Genomic DNA, 13,107 nt, shown 5'->3' with positions numbered 1-13,107 from the left:
GCCCATCTAGAGTTGGCGGGTGGCAGGATAGCGAACTTTCGGGGGCGTTCGATGGGCCACACAAATTTAGTTTCACATGTTGCACTAGGTGAGAGGTGGTGTGCGAACACCTACCAACGGCCCTCTCACATGATATATAACAGGCCCCACTGCCAATGGCCTGGACTTTACATGCGTGAACAGTGACTCGACTCATTGATTTGTACTCGGTGATATAGATAGCTGAGCCCTAAGCATAGTGTCCTGTGTGCAAATACAGGTTAGATGAAGAGTCTTGTGGGTCTTTTTCTCCAACAAGTCTCTAGCCACATAGGTATGGAGCCACAAAGCGATTGTGATGTGCCTATCGCCCATGAAGTCTAGATGACTTCGTCAACCTCTTTAAGAATATATAGTATTTGTATAGGTTCTAGGTCTAGTGTGTGTTAGTATACGTTTGTAGAGTGTGATATACGTTTAGATTCTATAACATGTACTTTAGTGTTAGATGCTTAAAAATATATATTCCGATCACTTGAAGAGAAAAATTATATGAGTGTTGGATAAAACCTGATTGGGATCAGGTGGGACATAAACTAAGTCGACACTTGGCTTAATTGTCCTTATAAAAGAATAGGTGGTGTGGCATGTGGCGCATCTATGTACCTGGTTTCACCTATAGTGTGGTACATATTTGTGCCAATGTTTAGTATGCGCCGGCTTGTACCTTCCCCGACACCATTTTTTTTCCAGCATATAGTATGTTCCAGCTCCGGGGCAGTTATCAAAATATTGTGGCATATGTAAGAGCCTACAAAGTTGATTCGTGCTGTAGTGCTTGCTGGCTTTGGACTTCCGCCACACATTGACTGGCATGGCGATGGAGGACTGAAATGCCTCAAACTCCGTGGCGTCAACAATCGACTTTCCAAAGAGCAGAGCTCGTATTTAGAACGTGAATTCAACTCAAGGAAGCCTGTGGTTCACGTTTCTTCAACTTCGAAGCGGTGAAAGCAAGCTCATGTTGCATTATCATCTGTTAGGTTGACCACTGTTTTATTTAACCATGTGAAGGGAACATAGAAGTACCCAAGCGAGGAGGCTGAGCAGTCGGTAAACTGCATAACACTTGAAACGCACAGTGAGAATGTGGCCGCATACAAGTACGTGTACGCTGCAAATCATGTAGTCGTCGTAGGCCCCTCCGCCCGGTCGTCCCTATCAAACCCAGCAGCGGAGCAGCCCCTCGGCCGCGCCGAATCCAAATCCCCATCTCCTCCGTTCGTTGCAAAAGCCGCATCCCACCACTCCACCAAGACCAACCCACTCAACTGCATCGCGACCAGGTCAGTTGCCCCACCAACCAACGTCCCCCAGCTTTGACCACACACGAGCAGGCACCAACAGCACCGGACGCTTCCACGTCTCCCCCTTCCGCGCACTCCCACTCGCCTACCCTGTTTCCTTGCCTCACACACGGATTTCCGCCACAAAACCAAGGAATTTGCCCCCATTCCCTTGTGCCGCATCCGTTCCCCACCACCACCAACCGAGCTGGCCCTGAAGTTATATAAACACGACGTGGACCGCACCACCCAACCCAACAGCCGAGCACCGCGGCAGCATCACCGGCCAGGAGTTGCAGCACGTAACAAGGGTCTGCGACGCACAGCATGGCGGTGTCTGCGGCTAGGGCGTCCATCACCACGGCCGCCTCCTTAGCCGTGCACTAGCTCATGAAATCGTTCCTCCAGGCGCAGCACCCCGCGCTCGGCCTGCTGCTACCATGGTCATCTTCCTCGACATTGCCGCGGTTGGCGGGAAAAGCGATGACAATGCACCGCCAGGCCCGACGACCGTGCCGGTGTTCGGCAACTGGCTGCAGGTGGGCAACGACTTGAACCACCAGCTCCTAGCGTGCCTGTCCACATGGTACGGACCATGTTTCACCTCTACCTCGGGGTGTGTGACCCGATGGTGATGTCAGACCTAGGGTTTTATTTACTGATAGCAGAAATTTATGATCATTGATAAACATAATTTTGGATTTATCAAAATTCTATAGGTGATAGACAAATTTTTTCGGTCAAAATTTAGAAAAAATAATGGCTATTTCTTAAAAACTAATACCTATTGTCTCGAAATCATTTAACATAAAAAACTACCTATAATAATATAGAAATAAGAGAGTCTCACTGATTCAAAAATACAAGTACTGATGTGCTGCTAGGCAAAATTTAAAAAAATAAAAATTTTAGAGGATAAAAGAAATTTACCCAGCACTACCGATAAAACAGAAATATAAAAAATATCATAATTCTATCGTTGATAAATTTTTCAGTCGCACGCCACGGAGGTGCTCCACACCCAGGGGGTGGAGTTTGGCTCCCGCCCCCGAAACGTAGTCTTCGACATCTTCACGGCCAACGGCACAGACATGGTGTTCACCGAGTACGGCCAGCACTGGCGCCGCATGCGCCGCGTCATGACGCTGCCATTCTTCACCGCCCGCGTCGTGCAGCAGTAGGCCATGTGGGAGACCGAGATGGACGCCGTCGTGTCCGACATCAACGCTGACGCGGTGGCCCGGGATGCTGGCTTCGTCGTGCGGCGCAGGCTGCAGCTGATGCTCTACAACATCATGTACCGGATGATGTTCGACGCGCGGTTCGAGTACGTGGACGACCCCATGTTCGTCGAGGCCACCAAGTTCAACTCCGAGTGCAGCCGTCTCGAGCAGAGCTTCGAGTACAACTACGGCGACTGCATCCCCATACTGCGCCCCTTCTTGCGCGGCTACGTCAACAAATGCATGGACCTGCAGAGCAGGAGGCTCGCCTTCTGCAATAATAACTACGTCGAGAAGGAAGGTGATGGACACTCCGGGAGACAGGAACGGGCTCAGGTGCGCCATCGACCACAACCTCGAAGCAGAGAAGAACGGTAAGATCACACCGGAGAACGTCATCTACATCGTCGAGAACATCAATGTCGCCGTCATCGAGACGACTCTGTGGTCCATCGAGTGGGCGCTGGCCGAGGTCGTGAACCACCCAGCCGTGCAACGCAAGGTCCGCGACGAGATCAGGGACTTCCTCGGCAACGACGAGCCTATCACTGAGTCCTACCTGCACGCCGTGATCAAGGAGACGTACGCGGAGTCTCCACTCCCCAATCCCTCTCCTCATCGCGCACATGAACCTCGAGGAGGCGAAGCTGGGCGAGTACACCATCCCGAAGGGCTCCAAGGTGGTGGTGAACGCGTGGTGGCTAGCCAACAGCCCGGGGCTGTGGGAAAAGCCCGAGGAGATCCGGCCGGAGCGGTTCTTGGGCGAGGAGAAGGCCGTGGATGCCACCTTCGGCGGGAAGGTGGACTTCCGGTTCCTGCCGTTCGGCGTGGGCCGGCGCAGCTGCACCAGGATCATCCTCGCGCTCATCGTCGGGAAGCTCGTGAGGAGCTTCGAGATGGTGCCGCCACCCGGTGTGAACAAGCTCGACGTTAGCGAGAAAGGCGGGCAGTTTAGCCTGCACATTGCAACGCACTCCGTCTGTCCGTCATCGCCTTCCACCCAATCTCTTCATGAACTGGGAGTGCCGCGGATCATTTCTCAGGATGAATGCAACTTTGAACAAATAATTTTTCGTTTTAAATTGGTATACACAACTTACAGGACAATACGTCATGTCAAGTTATTTTACATATTTTTTTACTTCAGATTTTCAGGAATGTACTTCGAAAGTTGAGATGTTTCTGTCATCCAACTATAAATGAGAGCGAGATAGATCTCTATTCTGTTTCCCGTCAGCACTATCTTGCCTTTTTTTATATTTAAAGTGTAAACCGTTTTGGCACTTCCTCAAAAAATGAAACTGTTAGAGATGTATATAATGTATGTGTAATACCCTCATGTTATAAGAGGTTCTTTCGTATATTACTCACATGTACATGTATAGTCTCATTGAAATACAAGTTGTTATTTTTAATATGGTATTAGAGCTAAATTTACTTTTTGGATGTAGCAACACATCCTAACCCTAGCCCACCCGTCGTCGATTTCTCTGAGTCGGCTTAGCTTGTCAGTGGCCGAATCCGACCTTCCATCGGTCGGATCCGACCTTCTCTCCCACATCCGCCACTGATTTCACCTCTGGCGGGTCGATTGCTCGACTACTACATGTTGCGTGCCGCATTGCCCGGGCATGTTGTACACCATCTGCCTAGCCCACCATTCGCCGTCACTGGGCCCTAACGCCTCGCCTTTGCCTTCTACCTCGGCCCCACCTAGCTCGACGATGTTCTACATCGGTGCCGCCTTCCACCCCACTCCGACGAACGATCCACAAGCTGCAACGTGTTATCTGTGCCATCTACCTCCGTCATTCCATGACCGGATCTGATGACGACATCACTCATTCGGATATGAGCAACAGTGCTAATAATGATCAAATTGTACCAGGGCCAATTACAAGAGCACTTGTATGATAATTAAACTACTAGGTGAACTCGTTTCTCGTTGTTCATGCTTTCTTGGATGGATTATTATTTTCTTGTGATGTTTTAATGCTTAGGAATATGAGAGAAGCATCACAAGCTTACCTGTACATCATCACTCGAAGGCCAAGTCGAGCTCAAGTTGGATCCAACCTGGACGCCATCACTCGAAGGACATCTTCACTCGAAAGCCAAGTCGAGCTCAAGTCGGATTCCAAATTCGGTTCTGAGTCTCACAAACGGGCATAACTCTCGCAGACGAGATCCATTTGAGGCGTTCATGGACTTGTTGGAAAGTTTATGGTGAGCCCTTTCCAATGAATCTAGTCTTGACAAAATATTACTTATAGCTTAGTCATAGTCGATGAAATAAGGTATTGCGTTACTGTTTTAGGCCTTGTCGGGTCTTGTAAGCGTGTTGAGATCGGAGTCTAGGTTGTGTACGCCTCTATCCATAGCTACATAACCCTATGTCAACCTTCTCATATCCCCCCTATATATATACAGTAGCCATCGTAGTTTAGGCTCAAATTTTGCTTAATTATTTTGTTTTAGATAGTTTCACCGTATATCAGTTTGTAGAATCTCAACTCGAGTACTTCATTGGTAATTAGCAATATTCATATTGCATCTACTTATTCTTGCTTGTGTTCTTGATTCGCTTGCAGGAAAAGACTTCTTAGCGAGGTCAACCGTGTCTTGGCACGGTTGATAATCGCAGAGTAGTAGTGTAGTAGATGCGAGTGCTCTTTATCTGTTCTGGTCAGAGCCTTGGATCATCAACGTCGAATCTCTACCAAATCGACTTATCATATTATCTTTTGGAAGATCAAACACCCACCCCTATCAAGTGGTATCAAAGCCTAGGTTACCCGTTAGGTAATCTCGTTTATCCCCTTTGTTTCATCATGTTCTATTACCCAGAGTCCAGAAAATTACTTCACAAAAAATATTTAGATCTTAGTTTTTCCGCTGTCCAAACCACTTTGTACTTTTCACAATTTTTTATTTTAGTTTTCACATCGTTGAGTTCGAGAATATCGTCGGTGTTTTTGTTGTTGGTCGAGTCATCATGTTCTAGTTTCTAGCATCGAGTCTTTGCTATTTTAGTCATCGTGTATTTTGGCTTGCCCTTGTTTGTTATAGCCGAGATTGTGTCATTAGTCGTGTCAACCATCTACTCGGGTTCAACTACTAGTCAGATTCGACCACTTACTCGAGTTAGACCACTAATCAAGTTTGACCACTAGTCGGGTTCAACCATTAACTCGAGTACGACTGCTAGTCGGGTTTGACCATCAACTCGAGTTCGACCACTAGTTTGGTTTGATCACCAACTTGGGTTGACCACCAGTCGCTTCGACCATCTAGTTGAATTTGTCCACCCACTTGGATTCACCTTTATAACCCAGTCGAAGTCTACCTATTTTTGGTTTCTTTCGAATACCCACACACTTACATCATATCGAGTCTTTCAGACAAAGTTCGAGTAGCAATTCTATAGCCCAAATAGAACACGAAAGTTTAGAGAGAGAGGGGGGGGGGTATCTTTTTATTACATTTATACCTCTACTCTCCGATAAAAGTTTGTGACCCACTCACCTCCTTGGATCTAGAAAAGTTAATAGAAGATTTTTGAGTTTGTGTCACATTCGCAAAAAAAAAAAAGCAAGAAGCTAAGAGTGCCAAAAAACAATCAGAATGAAAGAAAGAAAGAGAATTCACTCTACATTGTGAATTTTGTTTCATTGTGCTTGTGATTATTCTATTTTCAGCTTACTTGAGCTAGTTCAAAGAACGTGTCCGAGCTAGCAACTGTGACAAATACTATAGGCTTTTATTCAGCTTTGCTAATCTGATTTCAATTGTTGCTATTCCTTACTAGTAACTATTATATGTTTGAGCTCCACCTTCTTTTAATCAGAATAGTTCTGCCCTTGCAACTACCTCATTCGCACCTGATAAGGTATCACAAAACAACCAACGGTTACTCCAACTGTTGTTATTGGTAAAAATAATTGCAACAGCGTTGTAAGACGTTTGAGAGTGTGTGACTCCACCTTCACCTCCATCATCTAGTAGTCGATAAGGATAATATATATTTTTTGTCTCCTATTTGCTACTAACTATGACATGTGAAACATCGGATGAGTGTATTTTGAGGGAAGAACTCACAATAGTGTTGAATGATCATCGACAAGCTATTAATGACAACATCAACAAGAAGCTTGCAGAGACAAATACTACATTGCATCGACTTAATGATAGTACTACAATGCTCAATACACATTTTGAAAGGTTGGCTAATCAGCCACCGAATAATATGTGTGAGGATCCTCATGGTGCAGCCCATGAGCAAGAGGAGTCCGCCACGGATGATGAAATTTTGATGCAAGAACAAGATAACTTTGATGCACGACAACAGAACCGATTGAACTTCAATCGTCAAGGTATGAGAGGTAATAATTTTCGGCAATATAACCCATGTGTTAAGATGACCCATTTGTTAAGGTTAAGTTCAATATACCATCTTTGGTGGTTGCTTATGATGCTTAAAGGTATTTAGATTGGGAGATAATGGTCGAACAAAAGTTTAATGCTTATTTGGTTCCTGAAGTGCATGGAGTTAGGTAAGCCACTAGTGAATTTAAAGACTTTGCAGTCATCTGGTGGAATAGAGTATGCATCGATAGATTAATGTCTACTACATAGAATGCTTTAAAAGTTGTTATGTGTAACAAATTTGTTTCACTCTCCTTTAAACGTGATTTTAGTAAGAAATCACAGTGCTTAAACCAATGTGATAGATCCATAGATGAATATTATCAGGAGCTACAAATTAATATGTTGTATTGTGATATTATTGAGGATGAAGAGGTTGCAATATCACGCTTTTATGGAGGATTAAGGCGTAAAATTCAGGACATAGTTGATTATAAAGAATACAATAGTGTTACTATATTGTTCTAGCTTGCATGTTTGGCAGAATTTTTTTTTTTGGAAGCTTGACTACTTCAAAATCTACATTAGGACAAGTCAAAAAAGCCCCATGTTCAGCTACACGGTCTACTGCCCCCTTCTCGAGTAGGGCACATTCAGCAACACCTTCGACATTATCACACGCTTCCAAGGTAAGTAAATCCGCTAGTGTGTAGGCTCCAGCTAAGAGCTCTTCTTCGATTTTTTCTACAGGTTGTTTGACCAGGATTGTTTGCCACCTATGCAAGGGAATGAGCCACGTCATGAAGGATTGCCCAAGTTAGCGAGCGTACAATACAACAGAAAACGATAGATATGTAAGTGCTAGTGATGTTAAGGATGAATATGCTCTAGCAGCTAACCATACAGGTGATGAAGACAAACATGAGACTAATATCGACAATTAGGAAGTGTTCAGTGCCACCGCTACAAAAAATTATAGGACCCTCATTGTGCAGTGAGTGTTAAGCATTCAAATGTAGTAAGTAGAACATCTACAATGTCACAATTTATTTCAGATGTTCCTCATAGTCAACGATTATCATGTTTGAGTCATTATTGATGGAGGGAGCTACAATTACATGGTAAGTTTAGATTTGATTAAGAAGCTTGCCTTGATGACAAGAACACATCCTCACCCATCCTCAACAACAGGGGTAAGGTGAAGGTAATGCAAACTACTATGGTTCATTTTTCTATCGGTTCATACCATGATTGTGTTGCTTTCGATGTAGTATCCATGCAAGTATGCTCACTTTTGTTAGGACGACCATGGGAGTTTGATACTGATGCAACACATCATGGTAGAAGTAATAAGTATAGCCTTATGTATAAAGGAAAGAAAATAACTTGTGTACCTTTAACCCTTGTTGAAATTGTGAAATGTGAAAAAGAGATAGCTAAAAATATAAGAAAAGAGCATGAGCATGAATATGAGAATCAACAAGTACCGGAACATGTTTTCCACTCAAAGGAAAAAGTGACAACAACTTCTAAATCTAATGGAATTAAACTGAAAGGATGTGTTATACTTGCTACTAAATCAGACCTTGCTGAAATTTATGCTGTCATGATATTCTTTGTTATGGAAAGATGCCTTAGTTTCATTCGATGATATATTTAGCTTTTTGCCTCCTGCTGTTACTAATCTATTGCAGGAGTATGTGGATATATTTGCAGCTGAGGTACCCTCAGGATCACCACCTATTCGAGGGATTGAGAATCAAATTAATTTGATTTTGGGAGCAACTTTGCCAAACCGTGTTGCATATAGGACCAACCCGGAAGAGACTAAGGTACTTCAGCAACAAGTCCAAGACCTTTTGTATTGTGGGTACGTGTGGGAAAGTCTTAGTCCTTGTGTTGTTCCCGCTCTTTTGGTTCCCAAGAAAGATGATAGTTAGTGTATGTTGTTGATTGTAGAGCCATCAATAATATTACCATAAAATATCTTCATCCTATCCCTAGGCTAGATGATATGCTAGATGAGTTGAATGGTTCTATAGTTTTCACTAAAATTGACTTGCGAAGTGAAAACCACTAGATTAGAATGAAACTTGGAGATGAATGAAAATTTTCATTTAAAACTAAACTTGGCTTGTATGAGTGGTTAGTAATGCCTTTTGGGTTAACTAATATACCTAGTACTTTCATACGATTAATGAATGAAGTTTTACGTGCTTTCACTGGAAGATTTGTGGTGGTATATTTTGATGATATCTTGATTTATAGAAAGTCACATGAACTACATTTTTTATCATCTGTGAGCTGTTTTTAATGCTTTGAGAGATGCACATTTGTTCGGTTATCTCGAAAAGTGCACCTTTTGCACGGATCGTTGACGGTCTCTTTTCTTGGCTATGTTATCACTCCATAGAGAATAGAGGTGAATGAAATAAAAATTGAAGCTATAAAGAGCTGGCCAACTGCTGAGACTGTCACACAGGTGAGAAGCTTTCATGTTCTTGCAGGTTTCTATCAGCATTTTGTGAGGGATTTCAGCATCATTGATGCTCCATTGAATGAGTTGACAAAGAAAGGAGTGATTTGTAAATGGGGACCCTTACAAGAAAAACATTCAAGTTGTTGAAAGAAAAGTTGTGACAACCCAAATTGTTAAAACCAAAAAAGCTAAAAACTTTTTCCAAACGAAATAAAAGAATTTGCAAAACTATATAATCCTAAGTGTATATATGTGTATATATTTGATTGCTTGATTTTGTGAGCTAGTATAATATATATGTGTGGTCTATACACCATATGTATAAATATACATGTGTATATACATGAGGGAAAATAGAATAGAAAACGAAAAGCTTTTCGATTAAAACAAGGCGAAGCCCATTTCTCCCTTTCTCTCTTTCCATCCCTGCTCTCTATTTTGGCCTAGCCCAGCTCGACCAATCCAGCCGAGGTGAGCCAGCCCACTGCTATCCCATCTCCCCTCTCCTCTCTGCTCAGCTCAGCGCAACGCAGCAGCAAGCCGCCCGCCACCATGTGTATGGATGCCGTCGTCTCTGAGTCGAAGAGCAAGCACCAACCGCCAGAACGGATTCGCCAAAGCATCTAGAAGCTCAAAGTCCGAGGCAGTTTTGCTAGAGCTCGAGCCAGACTCATGTTGGACACCTGAGTTCATCCGTCGATCACCCAAAATCCTAATCAAATCCGTGAGATAGAGTTAGAGATAAGCTACAGTTCAAAGGAAGGAAGAATCCCGGAGTTATACGTGATCTTTTTCCTAAGAGATAGAGACCCAATCATGTTTGAATTGCCAGAACTAAGTTTGGATCACAGCCGCCGCCCTTTTCAAAATCCAAATTGAACTCTAGATAAGAGAGCCACCCACCTATACATATGCGCCCATACGCCCTCCTCAGAGCATCCCACAGTTTTTGCCCATCTCACTGAGGAGAAATCGACGCCCAGAGGCCATCTCCAGTGAGCTCCGAAGGTTCAAGCAGCCCTTCGTCGTCGCCAACCACTCTGGAGCTTTGCTAACGCCAACATGTGCCCTAGGTGAGTTCCCCGAGCTCTCTCATGCCTTTCCACCGCTCATCATCAACCACAGTGCACCGGAGCATCATTTCTACCGGGATTCCGGCCATGCGCCACCATAGGAAGTTCGGCGCCGCCTTCTGTTTTGCCGGAGCAGAGAGCTAGAGCATCTGAGCCATCAGATCTAGACTCGATGATGAAGATTAGAGCCTGGCATACCCCTTTGAGCCATTAGATGATGACAATCCGATCAAAGATCAACGATCGGGATTCAATGAATCCCTAACGCCGTTAACGGGTTGGTGATGCCGCCATTTGCCACGTCAGCACGCCGAATCAGCGTGCCATGTTAGCGAATTTGACGATGTGTCATGTCACGTTAGCATGTTCGGCTGAGTTAGCAGACTAGTCAGCGTTTCTTTTTCTTTTTAGTTGTTTTAATTGATGTGATGACATCATCAATAGTATATATTATGCAACAAATAGATTTCTAGTATAAAAATAATTCCAATACTAATAATAATAATTAGGGAATTAATTTCTAATTTTTTAACTAATTTTTAATAGGTTTATTTAATTCTATTTAATAGTTTTATAATTCAAATAAATGCTAGAAATTCCAAAAGAATCTCAGAAAATAATAGATGACTTTGGAAAATTCTAGAAAATTCCTAGCAACATAATTTCATCGATAGTTAATCTTTTTAGTCCTATTTTAATCTTTAGAAAATCATAACTTGATAACCGTAGCTCTATTTTGACTCGTTCTTTCGCTAGATTGTCTGGGATAGTGTGATCTTGTTTGTGATGATGTTTGTTGTGTGAACCAATGGTTCGTTTTTGGATCTTGGTGTTTATGTGTTGTTGTTTTTCGCCTATGTTGCGAGTAGACGCCAATGATCAGGAGGAGCTTGAAGGTCTGCAGGATTAGGATTTTTAAGACCCAACTAAATTCAGCGAAAGGAAGTTGTGTTCTTGAACATATTTATCCTAGTTTTACAAATATTTTGTTTTACAAACATGAATGCTAATAATGTGTTGGAAATGCCAAGAGTCAGGTTTTACCCTAGTTTTTCTTATCATCCTTGTTGCCATATTATGGTTTTGGGTTATGGAAGGGTAGATGATGCTTAGCCTTGCTTTGAGATGGAAGTTATGATAATTGTTCCACGAACATGATAATGGTCATATGCAACAATGATAAAATATGTTGGAATACTTTTTATAGCAACATGGCATAGGGATATGAGCATGTGGTATGATCAGTATGTGATGTATGGTTGGGAAAGTGGTAGTCTTCCTCAAATATAAGGACTGGTTCATAGGGTAACTTTTCTATTTTTACAGTACAACCAAAAGCATGGTTTGGGACGGGCCTAGCTAAGTAATTTGCTTTATTCTCAGCATAGTGTAGACCATTTAGTGGTACAGGGAATGGAAGGGATGTAATTCCTTAGATCTGTAAGGCGCAAGAGGGGGCTTCTATTGTTGAGGTGGAATCATGTGATGGTGAAACCTTAGCAGGTAGACACGTGCTGAGAGGAGCATTGTAAAGGCTTTGTAGTGGATTTCTAGCGCACACCTCAGTAGTGTAAGAGTTTTCCATCCAATGGATGCTCGGCAAAATGGGAAGAAAAACTACTACAGAACGGGCTATAGAAGTGTTCTATCAGTATCAGTTGTACAAAAACCACGACTAAAAGTGTATAAGTGCTGGTTGTTAAACTCCCACCCACGAACAATGGTTGAGGCGCGAAGAACTGGCACTCATAGTCCATTTTAATGTCAGTTAGAGACACAACCAGCACAAATGTGTCCGAACCTGAAATATCTCTTCAATCGCGTTATGGCTCTGTCACATCCGTTTGTGGCTTATCTCTTCGACAACTGTTTGTGTACTTAATCTGTGGCTCAAAGGGGCGATGGCGAGGTTGGCGATGGTGTTCTCCACCTCAGCCGTAGGTGCTAGGTCCATGGTGCAGGGCGCGTCCCAATGGATCGGCCTTGAGTTTGTGAGTCACACATCTCCTCCTATCCCCATTCCCATTCCACCTTCCGCGCATCGCCTCCTTTATTCACCCATGTCTACAGTTCGCTTCTACCGTGTCTTGATGTCGATGCGCCGTGAACCTAGGGACAGGTGAGGCAACTGCTGAGGTGGAGCAGGAAGGGCATGTTATCTCTACGTGCCGTGCGCTGAACTCCACCACGGAGCTCCACAAGCTCAGGGATGAGCATGCGGGGTGCCTCACCATGCTGCCACTTGACGTCATTGATGAGAGCACCATAGAGACCATGGATCCCAATTACTTCTGTTGGTGTTGGTCAGCAATGCTGAAAAAAGGGGGAACCAATTTCATTCTTGGGAGAACAGGAATAAATGGTGTCGAATGAATTTTTCATTGTTATGATTTAGGAGTACATTAATTCCGTGTAAAATTGAACAATAGCCCATATTCTTTTTTCTCTCCTAATTTTGCTAGTCGATACAAGTGATTGGTTCGGTTGTACATATTGCTAGTGAAGGAAAGGTAATGCACATTATTTTGTTCTTCCATTGCAGGCCGTAGCATCCTCAAGGCTACCGTTCGCCTTATGGCTCCCCAAGGGTTCCATTTAAGCATGCGGTGGTCGCGGGAGCACCACAGCGACAGTAGCGGCAA

General features: G+C 43.6%; 1 pseudogene; it reads left to right on the top strand.

Annotated features, from left to right (window-relative positions):
- The first annotated feature begins 1,652 nt into the window (after nucleotides 1-1,652).
- On the top strand, nucleotides 1,653-3,563 carry LOC133920560 (cytochrome P450 CYP73A100-like; annotated as a pseudogene).
- Nucleotides 3,564-13,107: the final 9,544 nt, after the last annotated feature.

This window comes from Phragmites australis, chromosome 6 (genome assembly GCF_958298935.1).
Source record: "Phragmites australis chromosome 6, lpPhrAust1.1, whole genome shotgun sequence".
Taxonomy (NCBI): Eukaryota; Viridiplantae; Streptophyta; class Magnoliopsida; order Poales; family Poaceae; genus Phragmites; species Phragmites australis.
Note: the sequence above shows the minus strand (reverse complement) of the source record. Positions and strands in the feature narration are given on the sequence as shown.